At 44.0% G+C, this 16,596-nt stretch overlaps 1 protein-coding gene and 1 pseudogene across 1 annotated transcript in view; both read right to left on the reverse strand.

Moving 5' to 3' along the window:
- The window catches only part of QRFPR (pyroglutamylated RFamide peptide receptor), a 130,492-nt gene that overhangs the window by 79,015 nt on the left and 34,881 nt on the right, over positions 1-16,596 (reverse strand). The window lies entirely within an intron of this gene.
- LOC149456901 (uncharacterized) lies at positions 4,634-7,209 on the reverse strand (annotated as a pseudogene).

Consider the following 16,596-nt stretch of genomic DNA (forward strand, 5'->3'; position numbering starts at 1 on the left):
TGTACATTTACAAATATTTACTGTCCAAATAAGAATGCAAAGGGCTGTTTAGTGGAGACATTAAGGAAACTGATAGAATTTAAGAAAGGGAAATTAATTGTGGCTAGAGATTTTAATCTGTGCATGGACCCACAGTTGGACACTTTTTCGCATGTACAGAGAAAGAGAAGTAAATGCTTAAAAGCTTTAAAAAATATGTTATATCATTTCAGTTGATAGCTGTTTGGAGAATTAAGCATCCAGGGGTAAGAGACTACTTTCTACTCTCTGTGCATGCAGTATATTCTAGACTGGATTATATTATAATTGAGCATAGATTACTGGAATCGCTGGTTAAATCCAACATTGAAGTTACAACACTGTCGGACCATGCACCAGTCATAATGAAGCTGAAAAAGGGAGAGGCTTTAGATAAGATAAACACATGGGAATTAAACGAGTCACTTTTACAAGATCAAGAGACCAAAGAAAGAATACAAAAAAAAAAGAGCAATATTTTCAGTTAAATAATACAGGGAAAGTTACAATGGCCACGGTCTTGGAAGCCCACAATGCCTATAAAAGGGGTATCCTGATCTCAGTAGGAGAAAAAAAAAAAGAGAATCCAGACCGAGAGGGTCAGGATACTGCTAGAAGAAATTCAGGAATTAGAACAAATACATAAGAGAAGAGTAGAGAGGGGGGTACATCATAAGATAACCTTGAAAAGAGAAGAATTAAATGACTTATTGGAACAGGAGACTAAAAGGGTATTTACAGGGTGTCAAAAGAAAGATATCAATGGGGGAACAGACCAGGAAAAAACTTGGCAAAGATATTAAGGGATAAGAAATCAGTAAACTACATAGAGAAGATCAGGAATAAATCAGGAGAAATAGTATATTCAACTAAAAAGATTTCAAGTGCATTATAAGAATATTATAGTCTATTGTATGCAGTTAAACACAGGGACCAAAGAGAACCGAAGGGAGACAGAAGAACGAAGATACAGGCATTCCTTAAAGCAGCAGGATTGCCTAGAATAGAAGAAGAAAGAGCGACAATGCTAGATAACTTGACACAGAAGGAAGTACAAGAAGCACTAAGGAGTACAATAATGGGTAAGAGCCCCGGGGCCTGATGGGTACACGGTGAGATATTATAGGAAATTTAAAGATCAGTTAGTACCTAGAATGTGTGAATATATGAATGCATTGGGAGAGGGAGTGGAAATGAGGAAGGAGTCGCTTCTGGCACATATTACAGTCATACCTAAAGAGGAAAAAGACGTATCTCAGTGTACAATCTATAGGCTAATATCATTGTTGAACGTTGATACGAAATTATATGCAAAAGTAATTTTCCCTAATAGGATAAAAGAACTATTCCCAGATTTGATTCATCCCAATCAGGTAGGATTTGTACCAGGTAGAGAGGGAAGAGATAACGGTCTGAGATCATTGCTTCTGCTGCAGAAGGATAAGAAAAGAAGAGTCTGGTTATACTCCTGTCAATAGACGCTGAAAAAACGTTTGACAGGGTAGACTGGGGATTTATGTTGAGTACCTTAGAGGTATTAGGGTTAGGGAAAAAAAATTATGCAATGGATAAAAAATCTATAGAGACACCCTTCGGCAGCAGTAAAGATAAATGGTACATTGTTTCAACCTTTTACAATGCATAATGGAACGAGACAGAGATGTCCACTCTCAATCTTCTTGTTTATATTATCTTTAGAGCCCCTTTTAAGCGACAATACAGAATAATGTATATATAAAAGGGATATGGGTTGGAGAAATAGAACATAAAGTGGTGGCATATGCAGATGATTTGTTATTTTATGTTGAAAATCCTAGACTAACATTACCAACTTTAATGAGTATATTAAGAAATAATGGAGAGTTGTCAAATTTTAAAATTAACCTTACAAAGTCAGAGATTCTGAATATAAACCTATCCAAGGCAGAGAAACAAGCAATACAAGGAAAGTTCTCCTTTATTTGGAGAGATAAGGAGTTAAAATATTTAGGAGTGAAGCTAACACCATCACTGAAGGGTATATAGCATGCAAACTATATCCCGCTAATTAACGAGATCAAGGAGGCATTGAGGAAAAGCCCAAAAGTAAGGGTTTCCTGGATTGGCCAAATAAATATGGTTAAGATGGTGATTTTGCCAAAAAATCTTATATAAATTTCATATGTTACCAATCTATTTTCTGCTGGTATATATTAGGGCCCTACAAAAAGTAATAATGAGATACATATGGGTAAATAAAAAACCAAGGGTAAGGCAAGGTATTATGTAAAGAAAAAATAAATGGAGGTCTAAATATGTTGTATATTAAAAGATATTATTTTGCAGTTATATTATCACGAATAATGGATTGGGTGTATAATTCTCAAGGGAAAGGTTGAGTGAAGATTGAAGAAACACTGAGTGAAATTCAATTGGATAAGATTATATGGATTCCACAACAATACCAAATGTTAGCTGAGAATACCAGCACTTTAACACGAAATGTATTGAAGACATGGGATTTAGTGTATAAACCATTAATACCTCTAGTAGGCACAAAATATTTTTCACCGGAGATATATGTTACATGTTAGATGAATGGAAATATTACCTTATCAACTTAAAAATTTTGTAATAGCGCTTCCACAGAATTCCACACAATTAGTTGCACCCATTGGAACACTTAATGAATTTAAAAGGAGCACAAAAGCATTGCACTTCGCATATATGTAAGACAATCACTATAATATTTGAACCGGTTGAATGGAAAAATGGGAAAAAGAATTGGGAACACAGTTAAGCGAACAACAGAAAAAGAAAATAATCAGAATGGTATATGGGCCAACCGATATGAATATAGTCAAAATGGATTATAAATTATTGAGCAGATGGTATGATACACCGAGTAGAGTTCATAGGTACCACCCAGAAAATTTGCCACTCTGTTGGAAGGGATGCGGGTTAGAGGGTAAAATGTTACATATATGGTGGGAATACTCCAAAATACAAGATTTTTGGCAGAGGATAGTACAACAAATAATAGAAATCACAGGAGAAAATATATTAATGGACCCATGGGTGTGTTTATTTCATAATACCGACCTTACAGTAAAACAATATAAAAATACAATTGTATTTCATTTACTAAATGCAGCGAAAGGATTAATACTTAAATTCTGGAAGGCCCAAGCAGCACCAAAGGTCAAGGATTGGATAAGGAGGGTGGATTATGGTGGTAGGTTAGAAGAACTCTATTACAGCGAAGAAGATAAAATGAGAATATGTAAAAATATATGGTCAAAATGGTGCAATTTTAGAATTACACAGAAATATGCCGACATGATGAGATAAAGATGAGAAGGAAACAGTAGAGGGGGGAACAGATAGATTTGAGAAGTAAATAAAAGAATATAGAGTAAACAGAAGAACGAGAAGAGAAGGGATGGAGAGGTTTGAGAGATGGCAGGGGGAGATTGGGGGTAGGGGAGTAAATTGGATGGTAAAATGTGTTGTAGAAGATTACGTGTTAGTATTGTGTTGGACTTTTGTAAAATGTGTTCAATAAAAATATAAAAAAGGGAAAAAAGATTAAAAAAAAAGCTATCATTTAACTGGTTTCCACCTAGCCTACTGTAGAATGACAGGCAGGCGGGACCTCTCTTGTTTATACTAAGGTATTTATATAGCGCTGTCAATTTATGCAGTTCTTTACATGTGTTTATATATATATTTACATCAGTCTCTAACCTTTAAGGAGCATGCAATCTAAGGTCCCTAACTCACATTCATACACATAGGGCCAATTTAGACAGGAACCTATTAACCTACCAGCATGTCTTTGGAATGTGGGAGGAAACCAGAGTACCTGGAGGAAACCCATGCAGGCACAGGGAGAACATGCAAACTCCAGCTGCGTGGTTCTGTGGTTGGGATGTGAACCAATAACCCTAGTACTGCCAGGTGGAAGTGCTAATGATTTACCCAATGTGATGCCCTATTCTGGGGAGACATAATTTGACATCCTTCCATTCTCGCCCACTTGCACATCCCTGGGGGTATGGAGGTTGGTGATAAGCTGTGTCCCTTGGACACAGCGCATCACTGATCAGGGTAAAGAGCCAATGATGTTGGCTCTTTACCATGTGATCACAAATCACAGCTGATTCTGCAAATGCTGGTTATCGGCATTTCCTTTCCTCAGTGCTGTCATAGTGCTGAAGAAAGGAGAGACAATAACTAGCTTTCCTGTGGCAGGGACATTTACACTGATATTCAGGGCACTGATCATCATTGCCATGATTATCAGTGCAGCCCCATCAGTGTCCATCAGTGCAGCATATAAAGGCCCATCAGTGCCCATCAGTGCAGCCTCATCAGTGCATCCATATCGGTGCCCATCAGTGCAGCATATCAGTGCCACCTATCCGTGCTCATCAGTGCAGCCTTATCATTGCAGCCTCATCAGTGCCTCTTCATCAGTGCACATCAGTGCAGCTTATCAGTGCTGTCTCATCAATGGCCATCAGTGCTACTGTCTTGGACTTGGTCACTTACAGACCATTTACCGTGATCTACCAGTGAGCCAAATTAATATGAGAATACGTGCACGTGGAAGTAAGACACTGACACTTCGCAGTTTGCCAACTTCCTAAAATTCTGTTTTATTGAGGAACTAACAGTATCATTTATAGGGCTTATGATGCAGGCAAAGCATATACATTGATTGGGTGAAAAGTCCACTGGGTTTCTGCGTGTTCGTCCATCCGTGTTGATATCTTCCAATCATTGTCCCCAAAGAGACTCATTCCCTTTTATGGGGGTTGTTTACATTAAAAGATACTTTTCTCCTAATGAGTCACCAAGGGTGAGACTCCGGATGAAGGCGCCATCTTAATTATCATCATTGTTCCGTCACCCTATATCTGATTGTTTACTTAAGAGAGTAAGGAATTTAAAGAGCAAGATACAGACAGTAGCAAGACTATAAAATTGTCATTTTACTGATCATCTAATAAAACGTGGACTGTCTATCACAATCCACTACAATCCCCCCTTAAAATGGCTATTTTATTCCTGACTGTCCCTATGTCTTCTGATGTCCTAACTGCCTGGTGGCCCTCCCTCTGGAACTCTTTTAAGACGCATATAGAGCCCCTGAGTGGCTAATCCATCCCTAGAGTCTCGATACGTCCTGAGAAGGCCACAGTCAGGCACTGTCTTTCCCTGTTTATAGTTGTCTGTTAGGGGGGGGAAATTTGTAGCATTCCCCTTTTTTTTTTTTTATAAGTCTGAAATATGATGATCAGGGGCCACAGTCTGTAAGGGAGTATAGGATTCCTTTTCTTCACGGGGGAGTTCAACATTGTTATAGTTCAGGAATGTAGGGGTGATCTCGTTCACAGCTTTCCCTATTAGCCTCTTAATGCAAGGGATCACACAGCAGGCGACTATTGCCATTAGAATGATAATACCCAGGATAACCACCCCTGCGTGGGCGAGGGCTTTCTGCCAGCCACTCAGCCATCCAAACCACTGATCCCAGGGATGTGTAATACCTGAGTTTTCCTTAAGCTCATTTGACAGGTCCTCCAACCTCTTGATGGCCAGTGTCACCTTCCCATTTGGGCCTGTGTTATCTGGGATATACGTACAGCAGGTCATGGTCTTTGGTATCATTTTACAGACCCCCCCCTTTTTCAGCTAATAACATATCAAGTGTCATACGATTTTGAAAGACCATGTTAGAAGTAGCCTCCAACTGCTCTGCTATCCCCTTTAAGGCATCTCGTGTGTAGTTTACAAATCGTTGTTGATTATAGTAGATGTAGTTTATCCAATCTACATTCTTGTTCTCAGTGATGAAGAGGAATAGGGATTCAAATCCCGCGGCCACCTGGTCTCTGGCCTTGAATTCATCGGGTACCCCCCTTGGGACTCCTATCGCATCTATATAGACATGGGGGTCAAAACTCCCTTGTGGGGCACTTCGTTTGTGCTTGGTTGCATGGAGGGGGTTAGGCGGCCCCTTAAGTAATGGATCTGAGAGGATGTGCAATGGCATTATGGCATTGGCAAGGGTACATTCCCCTCTCCATTTCCCCATCAGTCGGGTCCTAATCTTCTGATCACCACAGATCCAGAATATATCCCCCAATGACATGACCTGGTTCTGGGTGAGATCTGACCGGGCTGTACTATAAGCAGCACAGAATCCCTTTGTGAAGTTCCCAAGAAACCTTCCTCCTCCCTCATAGTTGGCATAGCAGGTATAATTACCGGGATATATGGTTAAACCATTTGGGGCCTTTTCGTCTCCTTGGATTAGGGGTAACGCTTCTTCCAGTCCTCACATAAAGACTGGTTCGTAGAGATGTTAGTATACAGGCTTAAGACACACTCCTCTATGGAATCTGGTAGGGTTAGTGGCACCGTCCCCAGATGTGGTCTGGCATGCCCACACACATAGCAGTTGGACTTATTATGCGAGTTTGCATTGTATCTCATCCATTCTAACCACAGATTAGTGTCTGAGAGGCCGGTTTCTACTGCTATAGTATCTTTGTATGTAGGGTTTGCTATGGCCACCATCTCTGCCAACGTTTTGATCTTTGGCATAAGTGGGTTATAGGTGGGAGCAGTATCTCTGGAAGATTTCCATCGGTTTGATCTATACATATCCCTTATCCAGAATTGTCCCATCACTCCCCCATGTCCCCAGTATCCCAACCAGTAAAGCCCCTCATCTCCTGGGCTGGGGTTCTCTATGGTGAGGGTGAGTGGCATAGTTCTCCCTGTTGGGTTTTCATATGAACATGTGCCTTTTTTAAATATAGTCAATCTATCAATTAGGCTCTTCCCATTTTTATCTTTGCGGTTTAAGGCACTTAGCGGTTTATACCCCCAGTCAGGCCCCGTATTCCATCCTACTGAGCCCCAGTATCTGCATTTGTCTCCCCAATAGTCATCCGTCACACATATATATATACTACTGGAGTGATCCTGATACGTAGTACACTGCCAAGGTTGTTTCGGACAAGGCGCTATGAAGCAGAAGTCAAAGGCAAAAGTGGCCACACGGGTGTTGGAAGAATTGTACCAAAATGTTATCAGGCCACTCTGTTCGGGTGTCCCACCTTCCCTTGTGATTGCCACTCTTTGTCCCCTACCCATTCCCGAAAGCACATACAAAAGGATATATGTGTATAGTCTCATGTTCTAGTTGTCTTCTGGGGGTGCAACTTTCTTGCAGTGAGAGGCGTGGATCCAGGTACTCTTTCCTTCTAGCTTCACTGAGGTGGCCGTCACCAGAAGCACCTGGAAGGGACCGTCATATCTGGGTTCCAATGTATGTTTCCGCAGAAACTTCTTGACCAAGACCCAGTCTCCAGGTTGCAAAGTGTGCGTTCCAGTGTCCGCCTCAGGATCTGGAATGGAGGAGAAAACTTGCGCATGGATATTAGTCAACACACGTGCCAAAGATATCACATACTTTGTCAATGAGTCAGACTGCAACTGTAATTGTTGAGGATAGTAGGTACCCAGTCTAGGGGCGGACCCAAACAAAATCTCATAGGGAGACAACCCATGACTTCCCCTTGGTGTGTATCTAACGCTGAAAAGAGCAATAGGCAAGCTGTCCGGCCATCCCATGCCTACCTCTTGGGCCATTTTTAACATTCTTGACTTCAGGACCCCATTTAGGCGCTCTACCTTCCCACTACTCTGGGGATGATAGGGTGTGTGAAATGCAAGTGTGACCCCCAGAGCCCCCCAGATCTCTTTCGTGACATTGGCAGTAAAAGCCGGTCCCTGATCGCTTTCAACCACCTCGGGCACTCCGTATCTGCAGACTATCTCCGTGAGCAGCTTCTTGGCAGTGGTTCTTGCCGTCTGGTTGGTTACTGCGAATGCCTCTGGCCATCCTGAGAACATATCCACCACCACTAGGGCATATTCAAATCGTCCACTTTTTGGCATCTGGATATGATCTATCTGGATCCTCTGAAATGGATATAGTGCCCTGGCCAGATGCTTGCTTGGAGGTTTCTCAGGTCTTCCAGGATTGCACTTGGCACATACAACACAAGACTTACAGAATCTGTCTGTGTAAGCCGTAATTCCGGGTGCCACATAGTATTTACTGATCAAAGAGTTCATTAGCATCTTGGACAGGTGTGACGCTCCATGTGCCCACTGCACTGTTTCCGGATATAAGGATCTGGGAAGCAAAACCTTCTTCCCCACCACCCACAATCCTTTGTCCTCAACTGCTCCTTTCTGCATCCATTCCTTCCTTTCTTCTTCTGAAGCATTATCCTGGGCTTCCTGGAGTTGGTTGTCCTTGGGCTGATGAATTAGCACAGGCATCACCTCACTGCACATCTCTTCATCCTCTTCCTGCTCCCTGACCGCAGCTTGCTTAGCAGCCATGTCTGCCAGATGATTTCCTTTTGCTTCCATAGTGGTCAATTTACCGTGGGCCTTCACCTTCAGTATGGCCACTTGGGCTGGTAGTAAAAGTGCTTCCATAAGGTGGTTGATCGCCTTTCCATGCTTTACAGGAGTCCCAGCTGCCGTGAGAAAGCCCCTCATTTTCCAGATTAGGCCAAAATCAAGTGCAACCCCCAGTGCATATCTGGAGTCCGTGTAAATGTTAGCTGTCTTTCCTTTTGTTAATTCACAGGCTTTGGTGAGGGCCCTTAGTTCAGCCTCTTGTGCAGACATAAAAGGTGGAAGAGGTCTAGCTTGCAGTACCATTGTGTCGGTAGTCACAGCATATCCAGTGTGGTAGGTGCCAGCATTATCTGCAAAGCGGGATCCATCCACAAAAAGTATTAAGTCAGGATTTGATAGGGGCGTATCATGGACTGTTGGTAGGTGTGTAGTTTCTGCCTGCATAAGTTCCAAACAGTCATGTACCACATCCTCTGGTGCCACGTCTTTGGTGTCTTCTTCTGCTTCGTCTACCCCCCCCCCTGGAAGAGGGAGAAGAGTTGCAGGGTTTATCTGGGTGCATCTGACCAGGGTGACATGATCAGGTAAAAGAAGGGAGCCTTGCAGTCGCAGATGCCTGGCGGCAGATAGATGTTTTGGTTGGGTTTGGTTTAGTATTGCGGTAATGTCATGGGGGGCCAGAAGTGTGAGTGGATGTCCTAAGACCAAATCTGCCGTTTTATCCAGAAGAAGATGAGCAGCAAAAACAGCCCTCAGACAGGAGGGACCACCTCGTGCAACCGGGTCTAGCCTGCAGGAGTAATAACCCAGAGGCCGGAGGCGACCCCCATGGCGTTGTGCCAGAACTCCTGTTGCATGACCCTGTCTCTCAGCCACAAAAAGCTTGAAGGGCTCATCATAATCTGGTAGACCTAATGCAGGTGCAGTGGAGATGGCTTTTTTCAGGCGATGGAAATCAAGTACAGCTTCTTCTGTCAGGGAAAAGGGTTCAGATTTCAGGGCATCATAAAGGGACTGCATCAAGACGGAAGCTTCTGGGATCCAGGAACGACAATAGGAAACCAACCCTAGAAAAGCATGCAGGGTTTTTGGTCCCTGAGGTATTGGGACATTCTGGATAGCCCGTACTCTATCCGGTGTGAGGTGACGAGTGGCTTGGGAAATGCAATGTCCCAAGAAAATGACAGAAGTTTGGCACCACTGTAACTTGTCCTTAGAAACCTTGCAGCCCTGTTCAGCCAAGTGGTGGAGGAGGCTCAGAGAGGCGATTTTTCCTTCAGAATGGTTGGTGGCACATAGGAGCAAGTCATCCACATATTGGAGCACTATGACTTCCGGGTGTGACTGTTGCCAGGTGCTGAAGATAGATGTCATGGCCTTTGTAAATTGGCTTGGCGAATTTTGGGCCCCTTGGGGCATAACTCTCCAGGTATACTGTCGGCCAGCATGGGTAAAGGCGAAGAGATACATGCAAGAGGGGTCCAGCGGAACACTGAAGAAGGCATTGGCCAAGTCAATAACTGTGAACACTTGGGCTGTGGGAGGTACCCCTGCAAGCAGGGTGTGGGGGTTTGGTACAATGGGGGTTTCCAAAATAGTTGCCTCATTGACTGCTCTCAGATCTTGAACCATGCGATATTTGGTGGGCTCACCTTTTGGAGTTTTTTTCTTCACTGGGAAAAGGGGTGTATTGCATGGGGACACACAGGGAATTAATGCCCCATTTTCCAGAAGTATATTGACTTGTTTGGAGATGGCGTCCATCTGGGCTTGCTTCAGAGGATATTGAGGCTTCCGTGGCAATGGTGCTCCAGGCTTAAGCTGGACTAACACTGGAGCAACTTTCAGATGGCCAATATCCTCAGGGCCGGTGGACCAAAGAGTGAGTGGCAGCTCCTGTAAGGCCTGTTCTACATGGTCTGGCAAGGGGTGGCCTGAAACTTCCTGTAGAGACATCATCAGTGGTAATGAACATAGAGCCGAGGTGTCTTCCTCTCCCAAGGGGGTGGAGAGCTGAATGGTGCCATCTGGTTGGTAGGATATAGTTGCTTGCAACCTGGACAAGACATCAGCTCCCAGCAGATTCAACGGGCAAGTATTTGACACCACAAAACGAGACAGAAGATTGGGTAAGGTGCCGATATGTAGAGGTTTTGTAAGCCAACTGCGTTGTGGGCAGCCGTCTACTCCAACGCAGGAAACATCAATGTTTGAGAGGTATGTTTCATTGGGTAAATCTTCTCTCCGCAAAACGCTTCTGGCTGCACCTGTGTCCACTAAGAATTGTGTAGGATGTCCCTCGATGGGGACAGTGACCTTTGCTAGGGGCCCACTAGCACAATATCCGTGAGAATAAACTGTCATAAGGGGAGTGGACACAGGTTTGCCCCTGTCCTATTGGAGAAGGTTTAGATGTTCTTGGGTAGGACCTATGCGTGGGGGTCCTGGAAGCGGTGGAGGTGGTGGCATTGCAGACTCTTCCCACCCTGAGTTGTAGTCATTGGGTCGTCGTGAACGTCTGGGAGCTCTGCATTCCCTTCTGAAATGTCCTGGTTTTCCACAGTTGAAGCAAATAAGTGGGTTTCTTCTGGAGACCTGCTCTCCAGCCGACAACATGAGTGGTGTCGGCTTCCGGGCCACCTGGGCGGTCTCTAGACCTTTTGCCACCAATAGCAGTATATCCAGGTGGAGGGTACGGTACTCTGGACGGGCAGTGATCAAACCCTTGCGAACAGACTCCTTTAGTCCTGATACAAATGCAGAGGCCAGCATTTGAGTATGTACCTTGTTATGGACACTGAATCCCAGGTCTGTAAACACCTGTGTTAGTCTGGTATGGAACTTTTCCACCGACTCAGTCTTGTCTTGGGTAATGTCCTGCAATGTGGTTGCCTGGTCCGCCAGTCTCTCTCTGGCCCACTGCTGCAACTGGTCACAGAAAGAAATTCCCGAGGCATAAGTGGTGTCCTCATTTGGCTTTACTCTGGTGAGATCCTTTTCCATTATAGGCCAATATGCATCCCCAGCCTTGATCTCACACAGACTGACCAAATCCCTCCAGGCTGTGGAATAGGTCTTGTGGATCTGGGCTATGCGCCGGTAAAAAGGCATCGGGTGTTTCTCCGGGTCCGGGAGAGTTGTGACTAGTGCGGAGGCTTGGGATGGAGTGAAGGCCACATACATGATAGGAGCATCAGGTAGGTTGGGCACCGGGCGGGGATGGTCTTCTTCAGATCCTTGGGGGCGATAGACAGGATTGTGGTAAGTGGAAGAAAAGGGATGAGGTGCTGAGTCTGCTCCCATTCCAGACTCATACATAGATAATTTTTGACGTTGGGGTTGTGTGGTTGGGGGAAGTTGAACGAGTGGTTTGCTTTCTGGACCATGGCCTTCTGAGAACGGATCATTCTGTTGGGAACGAATGGAAACAGCATCATCCTCTCGGGTACCCTGGCGGACTGCCGCAGCCACTGTCTTTTCTTGAGCCCATCCTCTTCTGTCTGGCAGAGAGGTAGGGGTTACCACATCTGTAAAATTCCAGCCCTGCCATTCTGTGGGTGTCTTCAGTTCAACTTGGTCTGAAGCCTCTGTTTGTTTTGGTGGTGGTGGTACTACAGGCATTAGGGGTGTGTGGAGGGCCGAAGGTGGTTGGGAGCCAGAGACAGTAAGCACTGGGCACAAGGTGGTAGCTGGTATGAGGTGTGTATGGTGTATCGGTGTACTAAGCCCAGAGTCAACATGGCTTCCGGTGGCCTCACCGGGCGCCGCCATCTTTGAAGAGGGCGGAAGCGGAAGGGGCGGGGCCGGAGGCGGAAATGGAGGTGACTGAGTTGGAAGCATCGGATGTTGCATAGTCAGCGTCCGGTCACATCCCTTGCAAATCTCCTCCCACCCCGGATTCTTAACTGAACACCGCTTACATATCCGGAGGTTCTGACTACACGGTATGCAAAAATCTGGACTCTCGGGGTGGGGCCTTCCTTTATTTCCACATGCCTCGCACCTCCAGGACGGGCCATCATCATAGGGGGGCGGCGCCTTGCCGGGCGCATCTCCTTTCCTGATCTGATTCAGTTTTTGCTCCACCCACCCCTCCTGATGTAGGGCGCGGGCCACATTAAACCAAGTTTCTGCTGTCTTTAACATGTCATGCTTCATTAGAAGCCCTCTTTCTCTTCTCTTTACACAGCTTTCTCAACTTTTTTACATACTCTGGTCCCTCTCTCTCCTCCACCAGTTCACAAGCAAACGAACTGTTCTCTGGCTTTATAAGTTTCTGTCCCATTTTGTTTTACTTCCCTCCCGGGGACCCTAAGGTGGTCCCCAAAGCCGTCACTCTGTTCTGAAAGTGCTGTGCCGTGAGACAGTGTAAGCGAAACCCGCGCAGCACCTTGCCCCCTGCTTCTCCTCCAGTAACTTCCCTATTTGTCAGCTACACTGAGAATAATGTACATTAACCCTGTAAACCAATATATCAGGAGCTTTCACCAATCCCCACACTTTCGTGGTGTACACCAAACATTAATCCACATACACAGTGTGATCATGACATAGTATTTCAGACACGCCTGTCGGGAGTAAAATGTTTTTTTTTTTTTTTTAGTTTTCTTTTTCCCCCACAAGCCAATCCCTGGCTGTGGTTTTTTCCCCCGTGTCGCCATTACTGCGACTACGAGTTTCCCCTCGACAGTCACCATCACCACGACTGCGAGTGCCCGGCACCCTCTCTCAAATCAGAGTGTATCCTGTCCACTCCTGACGAGGAATATTTTGCCGTAATTCTCCCCTCCCTCACAGGCGCATCAACAACAACCCAACCAATCACACTGGTACACACAGACAACACAAAAGACAAGACATATCACACTGGTAGATGACGTTACACTGACAGGTGGGTTCAAAGGAGCCCCGGGCAAGTATACCTGTCACTTTGCTGATCAACGGACAGCCAGACGGGTGAGTAGTCCCGCTGAGCAATTCCAGACTACGCAGGTAAGGAATTATTAGACATAAAAATTCACTTACCGCTTTTGGAGGTGATCAGTCTCCGCGTCTGGAATGCTCCACGGTCCCCCTCATCCACTCTGGGTCGGGCTGAGCCGGTGTTCAGAACCCGGGCCCCACGCTGGGCGACAAATGTCTTGGACTCGGTCACTTACAGACCATTTACCGTGATCTACCAGTGAGCCAAATTAATATGAGAATACGTGCACGTGGAAGTAAGACACTGACACTTCGCAGTTTGCCAACTTCCTAAAATTCTGTTTTATTGAGGAACTAACAGTATCATTTATAGGGCTTATGATGCAGGCAAAGCATATACATTGATTGGGTGAAAAGTCCACTGGGTTTCTGCGTGTTCGTCCATCCGTGTTGATATCTTCCAATCATTGTCCCCAAAGAGACTCATTCCCTTTTATGGGGGTTGTTTACATTAAAAGATACTTTTCTCCTAATGAGTCACCAAGGGTGAGACTCCGGATGAAGGCGCCATCTTAATTATCATCATTGTTCCGTCACCCTATATCTGATTGTTTACTTAAGAGAGTAAGGAATTTAAAGAGCAAGATACAGACAGTAGCAAGACTATAAAATTGTCATTTTACTGATCATCTAATAAAACGTGGACTGTCTATCACAATCCACTACACTACCTTATCAGTGAAGAAGAAAAATAGCTTATTTGCAAAATTTTAAAACAGAAACAAAGAAAACAGTTTTTTTTTCAAAATGTTTTGTTTTTGCAAAAAATAAAAATCTCAGTAATGATTAAATACCACCAAAAAAAGCTCTATCTGTCTCAAAAAAATGATAAAAATTCAGTTTGGGCACAGAGTTGCACAACTGCGCAATTGTCATTCAAAGTGTGACAGCACTGAAAGCTTAAAATGGGCCTGGGCAGGAAGGGGTGAAAGTGCCCAGTATTGATGTCGTTAAATAACATGACAGGGGGATGCCCTTAACCTTCCTGTGAAGTGGTGCCTCTTTATTACGTACAATGCCTTGTAAAAAATTTTTCGGACAATAAATTAAAAATCGGTCGGCCCCGTTGCCGATGCTGCCACCCATGTCCACGAAAAACGTCCGTTTTTCGCAGATTTTTCAGCATGACCAATAAAAATAAATGAGGAGATCCACGAAAAACGGCCGATGGGCTGGCCCCACTAACGGCGTGATTATCAGCCGATTTTTCATGCGGATGAAAAATCAGCCGATAAACGACCAATCTATGGCCTGCATAACAGGTTTTCTTCTAATATTGCCCTGTATTTGGCTCCATCCATCTTCCCATCAACCCTGACCAGCTTCCCTGTCCCTGCTGAACAAAAGTATCCCCACAACAGGATGCTGCCACCACTATGTTTGATGGTGGGGATGGTGTGTTCAGAGTGATGTGCAGTGTTAATTTTCTCCCACATGAAGCGTTTTGCTTTGAGGCCAAAAAGTTAAAATTTGGTCTCATCTGACACCCCCCCATGGCTTCTCAGCAGTAGTTGCATACAGGACTTCTTACAGCTTTCTTTCAACAATGGCTTTCTTCTTGCCACTCTTTGATAAAGGCCAGATTTGTGGAGTGCACGACTAATAGTTGCCCTGTGGATAGATTTTCCCACCTGAGCTGTGGATCTCTGCAGCTCCTCCAGAGTTACCATGGCCCTTTTGGCTGCTTCTCTGATTAATGCTCTCCTGGTCTTTCAGTTTAGGTGAACGTCCATGTCTTGGTAGGTATGCAGTTGAGCCATTCTCTTTCCATTTTCAGATGATGGATAGAACAGTGCTCCATGAGATGTTCAACACCTGGGATTTGTTTTATAACCTAACCCTGCTTAAACTTCTCCACAATTTTATCCCTGACCTTTCTGGTGTGCTCCTTGGCTTTCATGATGTTGTTTGTTCACTAATGTTCACTAATGTTCTCTAGCAAACCTCTGAGGGCTTCACAGAACAGCTGTATTTATATTGAGATTAAATCACACACAGGTGGACTCTATTTACTAATTTGGTGAGTTCTGGAGGCAATTGGTTCAACTAGATTTTAGTTAGGGGTATCAGAGTAAAGAGGACTGAATACAAATGTATGTCACGGTTTTCAGATATTTTGAAAACCATTTATTATTTTCCTTCCACTTCACAATTATGTGCCACTTTGTGTTGGTCTATTACATAAAATCTCAATAAAATACACTTATGACAAAATGTGGAAATTTTCAAGGCATATGGATACATTTTCAAGGCACTATATACAACCTACTACAGTGCAATACAAAAAAATCCCACTTAAATTGCTGGTAAATGTCAATTTAGGCCACTTAATTCTGTTTGCAAATGCTGCAAAATGATCAAAATTTTGGTGGCGTTCAAAGGCTTTTTAAGTGATGTTGCAAGGGGTGTGGAAATAGAAGCAATTTGCTATCAATTTGTATGAAAAAAATGTTCTTGCCTGTTTGATAGTGCCACTAGCATAGCTAATGCATTTTGGATAACACATTCCTTGCCAATTATACATAAGTAAAAATCTTATCTTTGCATCGTTTTCCAAGACATTATGACTTCTGTAAAACCATTCAATGTAATAGCAGCAATTAGCACTTTCTGCTGAGAATCTAATAGTTGAAGACAGCTGAACTTAAAAAGCACAGATACACCACAGCAGATGTGACATAATGTACTGCATTCTCACACTATTGTTCTGTGGTAGGGTTCCAACAATTATATACGATTTATATGCTAGTATTTTAGGAGCAGTCTGTTTCCTTCCTCATTATTTTAGAATAAAGTGAAATGATATTTTTAGCAATATATTCAGGTAACAGTATTGTAGTATAGCGCACCCCAGTAGGAGCCGCTGACGATAAATGATTTTTTCCCCCAAGATTAGTGCACACACAGGCAGGCATGCTGTATTTTCTCCATTTCACTGGATTAAACAGAACAGTCTAGGAGTGTCTTTTTATGCTTCATTGCAGAATACACTTGGATGGGGTGAAGAAAGCATGGGATACCCCAGAACTGCTGATATATTTCTTTGAGGACTTTTATCTCTCTCTCTCTCACTGAGCTGCACCAAAATATCCCATAATCTATCAACTGCTGACTATAGAGGAGCTAAACAAAATGTACCTACACTAACTAGGAGGGTGCTAT

Source organism: Staurois parvus, unplaced genomic scaffold (genome assembly GCF_062004578.1).
Source record: "Staurois parvus isolate SC_StPar_1 unplaced genomic scaffold, SC_StPar_1.0 ptg000344l, whole genome shotgun sequence".
NCBI lineage: Eukaryota > Metazoa > Chordata > Amphibia > Anura > Ranidae > Staurois > Staurois parvus.